This window comes from Pipistrellus hanaki (assembly GCF_964339955.1).
Source record: "Pipistrellus hanaki genome assembly, chromosome: 19".
Taxonomy (NCBI): Eukaryota; Metazoa; Chordata; class Mammalia; order Chiroptera; family Vespertilionidae; genus Pipistrellus; species Pipistrellus hanaki.
The window spans coordinates 2,922,133-2,935,551 of record NC_140521.1 but is presented as its reverse complement, the minus strand read 5'-3'; positions in this window follow the sequence as shown (position 1 = coordinate 2,935,551).

Here is a 13,419-nt window from a genome sequence, read left to right as displayed (position 1 = left end):
CCCCCTGGGGAGCCCCGGGGGGTGCGGGGGCGGGGACACCCCCTGCCTGCCTGTCTGTCTGTCTCTCTCCCGGAGCCCCGGGGCACTCCGGGGAGAGGGCAGCCCGGCCGTGGCCTTGGGCACAGGGTGGCCGGGAGGCGGCCTGACAGCCGGGCATCCTGTGTGGGCAGAGCGGCGGTTAGTCACCAGGTAAGCAGCTTTCTGGGCATCGGGGAATTCCCCGAGGCCGGTGACCCAGAAACCCAGCGCCGGGGCGAGCCGCGCCGCTCCCCGCTGTGCCGGGGGAGGTCTCCCGCGCCCGCGGCTCTCTCTCGGCCACCGGCTCCCCGGCCCCACCTGGGCGCCTCCCCCGGGGATGAGTAAGGAAGCCAGAAGGTGGCCGGGAGGAAGTGGGGCCGGCGGGTCTGGCCCGGGGCCAGGCCAGGCTGGTGAGGAGACGGGCGATGCTCAGTCATGCTGGCACGGGCTGGCGGGGGGTGCCCCGTCCCCAGAGGCAGAAGCACCCCATTATCCAGCACGCGGGGAAGAGGGTGTGGGCACACCGGGGGCCCCCGCCTCTCCCCCACAGCGCCGCGGGGCGGGCCGTGCACGTGTGGGGGCCTCCCTGGGGCCCGGGTTCCGGTCCGCAGTCAGCTCTGGGGCCAGGCGGGGAGGGTGCCCTCGGGGAGGGTGGTGAGAGCCGGGCTGCCCACACCATCGCCGAGGGCAACGCTCGGGCAGGGCTCTCTCCCCTCGGTCTCGCTGGCTCCTCTGAAAGGGGGGGGGGTGTGTGTGGTCGTGGGACAAACTCACAGGCCAGGAGGATGTTAAGTGAGAAAGACAGATAACGTGATAGCCACTCTAACACGCGATAGCCACTCTAACACGCGATAGCCACTCTAACACGTGATAGCCACTCTAACACGTGATATCCACTCTAACACCGAATAGCCATTCTAACACGCTACAGCCATTCTAACATGGGATATCCACTCTAACATGTGATAGCCACTCTAACACGGAATAACCATTCTATTATAACACGCTACAGCCATTCTAACCAGGGTTCGGGTGGCCACAGGAAGGACCTGATTGGGTGGCATCCCAGGGTCAGGGCACCACCGGGGTCTGAGAGTTTGGCCAGGGAGGCCTCCTGGTCCTCTCGGTGCAGAGCATGGCGGTGGGGGGGGGGGCATGAGGGAGCAGACGGCCCCTCAGAGCCTCCGCTGGGGGCATACGCCCTATCTCCCACCTGCTGTCTCCGGGCCTGGTGTCCACCCTCTCAGCCTCACTCCATCAGATGCCTGGCAGGGGCCAGTCCACCCCGAGGGGCCGGGGACGCTCGGAAGCTGCCCGGCCCCCTGCCCGCCGCCCCCCGCGCTTCCCGCCGGTTCCGCACGAGGGACCGGAGCGGCTGCGTTCTGGTTCCTTCAGTTCCGACCGGAACGGCCAGGGAAGCAGCAGCCCGGGGGGCTTCCGAGGGCCACGCTCCGCCCTCAGTGTCTCCCTCTGCAGAATGCCGGCGGCTGCAGAGGGCGCTCAGGCCCTCTCTCCTCGCCCCCACTCATCAGCCCTCCGTGGCGTGGCCTGCCTGCCTCTGCGGGCACCTTGACCTCCCCCGGGCTCCCCCTGAACCTCACGCCAGCCCGGGGCCGGTGCAGAAGCCGAGGGACAGAGGGGCCTTGGCACACCGTCTGGAGCCGGAGCTGGAGTCCCAGAGCCAGCCGGCACCGCCCGGAGCCGCGCTCTCCGTGGCCGCCCGATGTGTCAGCGTGGGCACCCCCCCGGGCTGCACGGTGCCATGTGTGTCTAACCGTGGGTGGCGGTCACACCGTCGGTGAGCCGCCGGTATCGATGGTGACAGCCAGGCCCCGGGGGCGGAGGAGTGCCAGGCCTGAGGTCCCTCTGCAGCCGCCGGCATCTCAGGGGCCGCCCCGGCGGCTCCGGCAGGAACGAATGAATGGGCCTGAGATTCCGCGGGCGGGGTGTGGCGGGCAGGTGTGCCCGGAGGGCGGGCTGGCATCCCCTTCTGCGGGGACAGGCCCTCCCAGGCCCAGCCCCTGGCTGTCCACTCCCTTTTGTAGCCTCCGCCCCGGGCTCCCCTCCCTGCCTGGCCCTCCCCGGCTGAGGCCCAGGGCAGTCACAGGCCTCTCCTCCCCAGGGGCCTGTCTGTCTGTCTGTCTGTCTGGGCCCAAGCAGGCATTCCCATGTCGGTGCGTGTGAAGTGTGTGTGTGTGTGTGTGTGTGTGGCGAGGGCCTCGGTGTATCTGCACGTCTGGATTCAGATGGGTCCGGCCTTGCGTGCGTGCATACGTGTGCCTGTGCGTGCATACGTGTGCCTGTGCTGTCTGCTGGCCCGTGTGTGGCCGGGAGAGAGCGAGCCGCAGCGTGCGTGCCTCTGGCGGACGCTCCAGCCCCCTGTGGGGCCGCGGGGCCGAGGGCGTGGATCTGGGTCGGGGGCCTGACCCGTGTCTGGGAGCCCCTCGAGGTGGGAGCTTCTGGGAACACGCGTGTGCCGGCGCCCGGCCCGTGTCTCCGTGATCCCCGGCCCCCGCCCGCCGGCCCCCGCCCGCCCTGGGAACGGGGGGCGGCCTGGCGTCACGGGGCCACCGGCAGCTGCTTTCCTCCCGCCCCGCCCGGCCACCCGGCCTCCTGGCCCCGGGACAAGGCTGATGTCAGAGCGGACAGCTTCCTTCTCCCGCTGGGTTTTCCAGCCGAGCGGGCCCACGGCGGCCCCGCTAGAGAACCAGGGGGGCCGGAGGGGGGGGGCGGCTCACTCCGGGGTTTCCTGAGCTCAGAGGCAATAAACAGAACAGGAAGCAGCCGGGGACCCACTCGGCCTGCAGCCGGCGGCACCCTCACCCCCCACCAGCCACGCTCTGGGCCACCCCGACGCTACCCCGGGGGGATGCCTGGGGGGCAGAGGCCCCTCCCCACACCGGCCCGCGGTGCCCAGACCCTGAGCGGTCTGGGGTGCTGGACGGGGTGATGACACGGCCAGGGTGGGGGACTGGGGGGAAAGGGGGACTGGCGGAGGGCGGACCATCCTCTCCCGGGGGAGGAGGGTTAGGGCTGAGCTCCCTGAAGTCAGGGGAGACCGGGGTGGGGCCAGGTGAGAGAGCAGCTTCCTGCCCTCCAACATCCCCCCATCACATCCATCCGGACCCGGTATGATGCCCACCTCCTCCCCCTGGGGCCAGGCTAGCTGCCCCCGCCATTTCCGCGGCCTGTGGAGGCATGCGGCCCACCCCGAGGCCTCCACGAACCCCTCTCTGCACCCGCGTCCCCCAGCGAACCCCCCCCACGCGCTGGCTCACGGCCCTGCATCTCAGTCCTGGCCCCGTCCCCACCGCGGCGCCTCCCCCGGGCTGTGCAGCCGGGGAAACTGAGGCTGGCGGCGCGCTCTGTCGTAGGCCTGGGTGTGGGGGGGGTGCCATGGAGCCCCCCCTGCCCCCCACGCTTCACAGCCTCCCCCTCCCCTGTTAGGAGCCGGGAGGCCCCGGGGGTCCGGGCAGCCTGGCAGGGCGCACTGGCAGCAGGGGGCACCGGGTCCGAGGGGGGCTCCCCTCCCCTCCCCTGGGGGAGGCCCCCCTGCCCGGGCCGGCCTCCGGGTTCTTATCAGCCCGGCTCCATGACACAATCCCGCTCTGATCTCCTGCCCGCCGGCCCTCCGCCCGCCCGGCCCCGCCCGGCCCCGGTTTCCGTCCCTCCCTTTTGGGGTGAGACTGGCCGGCCTGGGATCGCAGGAGAGCCCCCCCCCCCTCCGTGGCCGTGTCTCCCCCAAGCCCACTCCGGCCGGGCAGGCTGGCTGCAGGGCACCTTCTGGAGGGAGGACAGAGGCCTCAGTTTCTCCCCCTCGGGCTCGCCTCCGGGGACCCCCCCTCCCTACCCCCCACCCCCCGAAGTCCAACCAGCCTGGGGCAGCTCGCAGACCGTCCTGCCTCTGCTGGCCTGGGCGCCCCCACTTGCAAAGGGAAGAGGCTGGAAAGACGAGGCTGGGGGAGGGGGGTCGGGAAGGGAGGGGGAGGGGGTCAGGGGGGCTCTGCCGTCAGCCAGGCCCCAGGTCCAGGCCTAGTTCGGCCATCCATCCATCCGCTCTGGGCCTCTGTCCTCCGGCCCGGCCTCTGCCAAGGGGACCCCCGAGGCAGGCACAGACGAATTATCTTCAATCCTGGACGAAGCGGGGCCCAGAGCGGGAATCCCGAGGCAGCACAGCCGACAAGGGCACGTCCCCGCCGCACCTGAGCCCCTGCCTCCTGTGGACCCCGATTGGCTGGGGGAGTTCCAGAAAGGAGAGTCTTGGGGTCCCCGTTTCCCCATCTGTAACACAGGCCTGGGGGGGGCGGGGCGGGGGCACCAGTCTTGAAAGAGCTTTTAGAAAAGGCTCTTCAAGCCGAAACCGGTGTGGCTCAGTGGACAGAGCGTCAGCCTGCGGACTGAGGGGTCCCAGGTTTGATTCCAGCCAAGGGCATGTGCCTTGGTTGCGGGCACATCCCCAGGGAGGGGTGTGCAGGAGGCAGCTGATCGATGTTTCTCTCTCATCAATGTTTCTAGCTCTCTATCCCTGTCCCTTCCTCTCCGTAAAAAAATCAATAAAATATACTCTAAAGTAAAATAATAAAATAAAAAGGCTCTTCAAGGAGCGGACGGGGGAGCAGGCTCGGTGGGGGCAGTGGGAGCCAGGCAGGCGAGCGGGCACCTGGGAGCTGGGCCTGGAGGGGGGAGGCCCAGGGCCCGGCTCCCGGCTGCCCTGCTGCTCCCAGGCCCGGCCCTCAGCTCCGCTCCAAGCCGCGGGCTGCAGCGCCCCCCACTGTCCGGCGGCCAGGACACGGCCAGCTCCCGGCCGGCCCGGCTGGGCCAGTGCCTCTTCCAGAGCCTGGCGGGCGGGGCTGGGGATGGAGGGCGCGGGCAGGGATGCCCGAGGCTCGGAGGGGAGCGGGGGCTGGGGGCCATGGGCCAAGGCAGGGCAAGGGGGCCCATGGAGCGGTCCTGGCCGGGTCTCCCCGATGCCCGGCTCCTCCTGGGGGAAGAGGGGGGGAAAGCGTCATCACTGGCCACCAGGGGGCGCCCGGACCCCGCGCCCGGGGCGTGGGCTGGGGGCCGCTGCCTTGGTCCAGCTGGAGGTCCGGACGAGGAAGAGGGGGGAGAGACGCTGCTGCCCCTCCCGCCACCTCAGCTCCCCTGCCCCCCCGGACGGACCCCAGGGCAGTGTCCCCACCTCCCGGAAGCCTGCCCTGAGGTCCCGGGCTTCCAGACGGTGTTTTTCCTTCCCCTCTCCCGGGCCCCTGAGCCCGGCGTCCGCCCGCGGCTGGGCCTCCCTGACGGAATGAGCAGAGAGTCCGCAGAGAGTCTCGGGCTGGCCCAAGGTCAAAGGCCATGACCTTGACCGGCCACACACCCCACCGTGGCCTCCCGAGGGCGGCGGGTGTGGGGGGGGACACACTTCACTCAGACAAACGCCATCCTCACCCTCTTCCCCCCAAAGGACCCCACCCCGAGGCCCCCCCGGAGGGACAGGGACCCTCTTCCCCGGAAAAGGGAACAGGAAGGTCCCTCGAGAGCCCGGGGGTCCCTGTCCCCAGAGGGGTGCCTCGAGGAATCACACGGAGCCGGAGTCTGCCCTCCCCATCCCTCCCTCTCTCTCCCCTGCCCTTTAACCCCAGGGCGATCTTTGACCCCTCACGTGGCCGCCCGACACTTCCACCATCTGGCCCGTGTCCTCTTTGCCTCCACCTCCTCGGGGAGAGAGAGGTGGCAGGGCGCGCTGGCCGTACCCATTACGCAGATGGAGCCACTGAGGCCCGGGGAACCGTGCGGGCCGCCGGGGGCCTCCGGGACGCACGAGGGGGGAGGGGGGAGGGGATGGTTGCCCTGCCGAGGAGGACACACCGGGGGGCTGGCATCTACCCCCCTCCCGCCCCGCCCCATCGGGGAGCCTACCGTGCGGCCGGCGCCCGCCGAGGACCCTCCGGCGTCTTGCGGGGTGAGCGCTGGATCTCTCGGGGACACTGCCGGCTTCGGGCCCGGGCCCCCTCTGCTTCCCTCTCCGGCTGGATCCTCTCTGGAGCCGGCTCCTCACCCCACCCCCCACTTGACTTCCCGTCGAGGGCCGGGTGGCAAGGAGGCCCCCCCCACTTCGACCCCACCCCCGCGAAGGGCTGGGGCCCGGGGCAGAGAAGCCGGGTGGCGGGAGAGGACCCCTGGCACGGGGGGGGGGGGGGGGGGGGGGCGGGCCGCGGGGGGCCGGGGAGACGGGGACCCTCGGGGGCCAGGGGGCGTCCCCGTGCCTCCAGCCCCTGCCCGTGCTGCGTGGCAGGCCGGCCCGGCCTGAGTCACCGCGGACGGACGGGGCGGCGCCCGGCCCCTGAGTGGCCCGGGCATAAGGCGATGACTGGGCAGCCCTCCGCATGACCGGCCGGGGTCGGCCTCCGGGGCCTTGACTCAGACCTGCCACGGGCCGTGCGCACCGGGGCCATGCCCGGGCCCGGGCCCCGGACGGTCCCCGACGGTCCCAGGGCCGGCTGTCCCCGGCCCGGCGCCTGGCCCGCCACCGCTCCCCGCCCTCCGCACCCACCTCCGGGCGAGCACCTGGCCCGCCCGCCCGCCTCCGGCTCTCCCCGGGCCCCACCTGCAGCTCCCGGGACCTTCGTCCCTCCCCTCCCTCCCCTCCCTCCCCTCCCCTCCCTTCCCCGCCCGGCCCTGGGACGCCCAGGAAGTGGGGCCGCCCGCCCGGCCTCCCTGCTGGCTGGACTGTGACCTCCCCTCCGGGGAAGGGGTTCTGTGGACACTCCGGGCCTGGGGGGGTGGGGGGTAGGGGAGGAGGACGGGGACAGAGCCGGGAGGAAAGGAAACCAGAGACAAAGGAAAGAGAGAAGAGAGGGGACGCGGCTGGTGCACCTGCCCAGGGGAGCTGGTGGCTGCAGGTCGAGCGCTGCGTGCGTGCATGCGTGTGCGTGTGCATGTGTGCGTGTGTGCACATGTGTGCACATGTGTGTGTGTCTGCGTGTTGTCTCCCAGAAGATCTGCCCACAGGCGGCTCCCTGTGCGGAGAGAGAGTGGAGCCCCCCCCCCCCCCCGGAAGTCCCACGGCTGCAGGGCAGGCTGCTGGGTTTAAACTCCTTTAACTCTCCTCCCACAAGAAAGGGAGGAATCGCATTAGATCCGGCATCAGCCCGGCCTGCATGGCTCCGCGGTTGAGTGTCAACCTAGGAGCCAGGAGGTCACGGTTCGATTCCCGGTCAAGGGCACAGGCCCGGGTTGCGGGCTCGATCCCCAGTGGGGGGCGTGCAGGAGGCAGCCGATCCATGATTCTCTCTCCTCATGGATATTTTTCTTTCTCCCTATCCCGTCCTCTCTCAAATCAATAAAAAATATGTTAATAAAAGAAGGAGGAGCGGAAACCATTTTTGGCTCAGTGGATAGAGCGTCGACCTTCAGACTGAAGGGTCCCAGGTTCGATTCCGATCGAGGGCATGCACATTGGTTGCAGGCACATCCCTGGTGGGGGGTGTGCAGGAGGCAGCTGGTCGATGTTTCTCTCTCATCCATGTTTCTAGCTCTCTATCCCTCTCCCTTCCTCTCTCTAAAAAATCAACAAAATACAATATATTAAAAACAAACAAACAAAAGGAGGAGGAGACATGTAAGCTGACCTCTGGGTGGCGGGGAGGAGTGGGGAGGGGAAATGCAGGCTTTGGGGGGTCCAGGAGGCCCCGGGGGAAGCCGGGGGTGGGGGTGGGGGGTGGCTGAGTGTGCTGAGCTGAGCCAGCGGGTCGGCTGGCCCTGAGCGGGGGGGCTGGCTGAGGTGGGAAGGGGTTCGGAACGGAGGCCACAGGCAGCCAGACGAGGCGTCAGAGCAGGTCTGTGAGCAGAAGGCATGACGGTGAGAGCTGGGCCGTGGGCAGGAGCCAGGGCCTGGCTGGCGGGGGAGGAGGAGGAGGCACGTGCCCTCGATGGGGTCGGTCTCTGTGATCCATGGGGCGCGGGGGCCGAGGCTGAGGGAAGGGCAGGGGGTGGGGTGGGGCAGGAAGGCACAGAACGGTGAGCGGTTGGGGCGAGTGTGGCCTGGAGGCGCCCACGGGTGCTCCTGGCCCCGGGCTGTGGGTGTGGGCTTGGAAAGGTGCCAGTGTGGGCCCCTGAGGCTGCAATCTCCGCGGGAGACAGTGGGGGGTGACAAATCCTCTCGGAGGGCTGGGGCGGGGGGGGGGCCTGGGACCCCTGCCCCAGAGTCTGGAGACCCTGGATCTGCTTCCTGGCGAGAGGGTGCCAGCTCAGGTCCCCTCCTGGGCCTCATCTGGGGGCCCGGCCGGAGGTGGGGCGCCGCCCCCTGGGCTTCCCAGCTGGTGCCCCGCAGACCAACCTGTGCCCTCGCCGTGGGCAACCGCAGGCCCGCGGCAGCGCCAGCCCCGGGCCAGCCTGGCGTTTGGTGTCTGCCACCTGCCACCCACAGCTTCCCAGCAGCCAGCCAGGAACCCCACCCCCACCCCCACCCCCACCCCACGCTGCGGCGGGCACCGGGGGCCCCATCCGGGCCGCGCTGCCCGGCACACTCCTCGGGCGGTGACTCCCCCGGGGCCTCTTCGTCCTGAGCCCCTACTGCGTGCGGCCCGGGCGGGGCTGGGGGCCGGGCAGAGCGGGGAGGGGCAGCTCCGGGCAGTGAGGGGTTCTGTGCCCTCAGGGCTCAGGAAGTGGTCGGCGGAGTGACCGAGGCTGGAGGGGAGCAGGAAGGTGCTCCCTGCCTGGCCTCGGAGGGACCTGCATTCAGAACATCTCCCCCCCCCGCCCCCTTTGCCGAAACCGGTTTGGCTCAGTGGTAGAGCGTCAGCCTGCGGACTGAAGGGTCCCAGGTTCGATTCCGGTCGAGGGCATGTACTTTGGTGGCAGGCACATCCCCAGTCGGAGGTGTGCAGGAGGCAGCTGATGGATGTTTCTCTCTCATCAATGTTTCTAACTCTATTCCTCTCCCTCCCTCTCTGTGAAAAATCAATAAAATATATATATATATTTAAAAATGCTCCCTCTGCAGGAAAGTGTTCTGAGGACACGGCCAGGGGACTCGAACTCTCTGAGACTCTGTCTTCTCCTCCGCGAAGGGGGTCCTGACTGCTGGAGGGAGTCCCGCCCGGGACGGCTCCCGCCCTCGGCCCCCATCCCCGGCAGGAGTGGCCGGGGCCCGATCCAGGTCACCGGCTCCCCCTAGCCTTTCCTTGGTAGCTTCTGCCTCAGCACATCACCCATCGCCTACGGGTGCCTCTGCTGAGGTGGGGCTCAGAGCCCCGTTTTCTGGGGGCCAGAGGGGATCCCCACACCCCGGGGCCCTTCGGGGAGCAGTGCCGAGCACACACCGGGCCCTGGGCCACGTCTGAGGCAGGATCCGCTGTTATCCTGTTCACTTCATGCTACAACACGCGTCGGCACACAGACCCCGGCCGCAGGCCCACGTGGGCCGGAGCGTGCCAGACGCTCCGTCCAGCCCGCGCCCCTGCCCACGTGCCCCAAACCCCGCAGCCCCAGGCCCCGGCGTCTCCAGGGAGAGGCCCGTCAGACACAACGACGCCCACAGCCAGGCTGGCCCGGAGACGCCCCCTCCGGGCCTGGCAGGGAGCTCCCGTCCGGCCCTCGGTGGTGGGCGCTGGTGACCCTGCCAGCGGGGGGCACCCCCTCTCCCAGGGGCCAGCCTCCCCCAAACCCTCCCCCCCAAGGCAACACAGAGACACAGGGGCTTAGAAACCAGGCAAAGTTTTAAATATACGTTGGCACAATATTAACATTTAAATACACATCATAAATAAGCCTCATAAATAAAATGTGGTTTTTTTTAAAAAAAAAAAAACACACAAACAGATACAAACTGATATTTAAAAATAAAAAGATCGATAAATTAATCCCGTTCCTCTGAGCCAGGCATGGGCCCAGCACCCGTCAGGACAATTGGTTTCAGCACGAGAAACATTCCAAGGCCCACCACCAGGGGGAGCCGTCGGCAGCCAGAACCCAAGGCCAAGGCCAAGGCCAGGCAGGCGCCGGCTGGGAAGTCCCCGGAGCTAACAGAATCCAGTCTGCACCCGGGCCCCTGCCCGGCGTGTCCCCATGCACACAGAGAACCTGAAGCCCATCCTCTGTCAGTGAGTCCCAGCGGCTGACAGGCCCGGGGTCTCCCGACCCCTTCCATTCACAAAGACGTTAAAACCGAGGGCCAGCCGAAGCCGGTGTGGCTCAGCGGCTAGAGCGTCGGCCTGCGGACTGAGGGGTCCCGGGTTCGATTCCGGTCGAGGGCATGCACCTAGGTGGCGGGCACATCCCCGGCGGGGGGGTGTGCAGGAGGCAGCTGGTCGGTGTTTCTCTCTCATCGATGTTTCTAGCTCTCTGTCCTTCTCCCTTCCTCTCTGTGAAAAAATCAATAAAATATATTAAAAATAAAAATACAAAGAGGGCCGGAGAGGTCAAGTGGGCCGGCCCGAGGCCAGGCCGTGAGCGAGGGGCCAGGCGGGGCCCTGACCCCCGTCCCCCTGTCCGTGGGCCGCCCCCCCGCCCCCCAGTCTCTCCTGCAGGACGCTCTGCCCTGTCATCACTGCCCCAGTGAGGTCACCCAGACGTCCAGGTGTCCGGCGATGAGGCATCGGAGCCCAGCGCAGGCCCTGACCCCCCCACCTCCACCCCCACCCCCAGAACCACACCGGCCCCGAAAGGAGGAAGTCTGGGGGCCACGGCTCTGCCAGTCATGAGAGGGCCGGCCCGCAGTGCTCCGGGCCGGGGCGGGGGGGCGGCCCGTCTGGTGTGAGTCAGCCTGTGTCATCAGACCCCTGAATCAATGGAAAGCTGGCCCCGCGTGGCCTGGCCGGCCGCCCCCCCCCCCCCCCCGGGCTGGGGGAACTCGGGGCTGGTGGAGGAGGGAGGCACATGGCGGGGGGTCCTGTCTCCCCGTCCGGGAGGAGGTAGAGGAGCCTGCGGGCTGTCACCCCTTTAAAGTGCATGTCGGAGAGACGGGGAGCAGGCGTGGAGGCCGAGGCCGGGGAGCCGCCTGAGGAGCACCTGCTGGTCCTGCCCCTGCTGGGGGGGGAGGGGGACCCCTAAGGCTACCGGGGCGGCTGCCCCCGGGGCCCGCGTCTCCGGCCCCTCCCGGGGGGCTGCCTCCCGCGCGGCCGGCGCCCCCCGCCCCGCAGGGCCCGGCGGGGGCTGTGCCTGCGGCTCCGGGGGCCGGGGGCCGCCCTCCACTCGCCCAGGACCTGGCCCGCCGCGCGCATGAAGCCGTGGAAGCCGTGCAGCAGCCGGCAGCCCTCCAGCTTGCGGGCGAAGCTGTTGGGGGTGGCGGGGGGCGGCGGGGGGGTCCCGGGGCGCGCCGGCGGGGGTCCGGGCGGCTCCGGGGGGGCGGGCAGCAGCAGGGCCAGGCAGTGGACGTTGTTCCGGATGCCCAGCAGGTAGCGCCGGGCCTCGCCCCAGGCCGGGTGGGGGGCCTCCTGCTGCAGCGCGGCCAGCAGGCGCAGCGCGGGGCCCAGCTGGGCGCTCAGGGTCCGCAGGAAGGCCCGCCGGTCCAGCGCCCGCAGCTCCTGCAGGCCGGGGAAGGCCCCGGGCCGCTGCCCGCAGCTCCCGGCCAGCCCCGACTCCTCCAGGCCTTGGACTTGGATCTGGGGGGGAAGGAGGAGAATCGGGTGAGTGCCGGGGCCCCCACTGTGCGTGCCCACACACAGAGACACACACTCTCTCACACTCACTCACACACACTCACACGCACTCACACACTCATACACACATGCACACACATACATAAACACACTCATACACACACTCACATACGCACACTCACACACACACTCACACACTCACACTCACACACACAAACACACTCATACACACACTCACACACACTCACACACACTCACACTCACACTCACACACACACACACTCTCTCTCACTCACACACACGTTCACACACACTCACACACTCACACACACAAACACACACACACACACACACACACACACACGTCTGCTCTGGTCAGCCTTGCAATGCTCGACCTCCCTCGTCCACCCCCTATCTAATCCGCCCATTGTACAGACCCAGAAACTGAGGCCCAAGAGGGAGAGGGTGCCCGGTCACTGCAGGGAGCGGGGTCGGAGGGGTGCAGGGGGCCTGTGGGGCACGGCGGTGTCGGTGGGAGGGTGACATGCGCCTCGGGGAGCAGGGCTGTGTGCCGGCGGCTGGGCCTCGGGGCCGAGGACGGGCCACGGCAGGTGTGTGGTGAGCGTGCCGGGCGGAGGGAGGGTCGCCCTCCCGGCCCCTGAGCCGGGGAAGCTGTCCTGTTTGGGGGTACGCCTCGGGGGGTGTTAGCCGGAATAGCACGGGGCCGTGGCTCCCCACCCATCCCCGTCCTCTGGGGGTCCCTCCCGCCCTGAGTCAGGCCGAGTCCTCGGAGACCCCCCGGCGGGCGGGTGCTCACATAGGGCTCCAGGAGCGAGCTGGGGTGCTGCATGAGGGCCGCCAGCCTCCACAGCTGCGTGAGGAGCTCCTGGCTGCTGCCGGGGCAGGCGCCCGGGGCCGCGGGGTGCAGGAACAGGAGCCTGAGGGCCAGAACTGGGGCAGAGAGCGGTGTCACTGGCGGGGCGAGGAAGGATGCACCCACCCTCCTGGGTCTGAGCCACGGGTACCCACGCTGCCCACCCACGGGCCCACCGGGGGACCCTGCCCAGCACCCGAAACCTCGACGGCTGCGATGCCCCGAGGAGGCCGGGCCCGGAGCCCACGGGGCCGGGCCGGGCGGGACTCTCTGGGCCACGCCTCCAGGCTCAGGGACGGCTCCTGCCCCATGACCCCCGCCCCGTGACAGACCCATTTTACTGCCGGGAAGACCGAGGCCCGAAGCAGGGTTCCCCAAGTTCACACAGCGCCAGCCTGCCCCCCAGCCTCGAGCCTGCCTCCTCTCTCCACAGACAGGAGGCCCCCAGGGGTGCTGGGAGCCGGTGGGCGTGTGTGGGGTGGGGGTGGGGGAGCCGGGCACAGGGACGGCAGCCACGTGGTCGGAAGGGGCCCGTGGTGCAATGGCCCGGAAGGCGGTGACACCAGTTCCCTTCCGAAGGGCCGCCCGGGCTGCGGGGAAGATGCTGCGGGGAGGGCGGGGGGCCGGGCCTCGGGCACAGCGACCCCCGGCCCCTCTCCCCATCCCCCGCCCCCCGTGTGTGCGGAGGGTGCGTGCGGGCCAGGGCGTGTGCCTGCGGCCTGCGCAGGTCTGTGTTGGGCTGCAGAGATCATCAGATGGGGGCCCCGGCCAGCGGGGGGCCCCGGCCGCAGGTGGGGGTTCCCGGGCTGGTGAGATTGAGGGCGCCGGATGATGTCACGGGGCTCTGCCTGCGAGTGTCACCCTGTGGGTGTGGCTATGGGCTGTGTGATTGTGTGGGCTCGGGGGGCCCCTGCCTGGCGGGGTGTGTGACCCTGCAAATCAAGG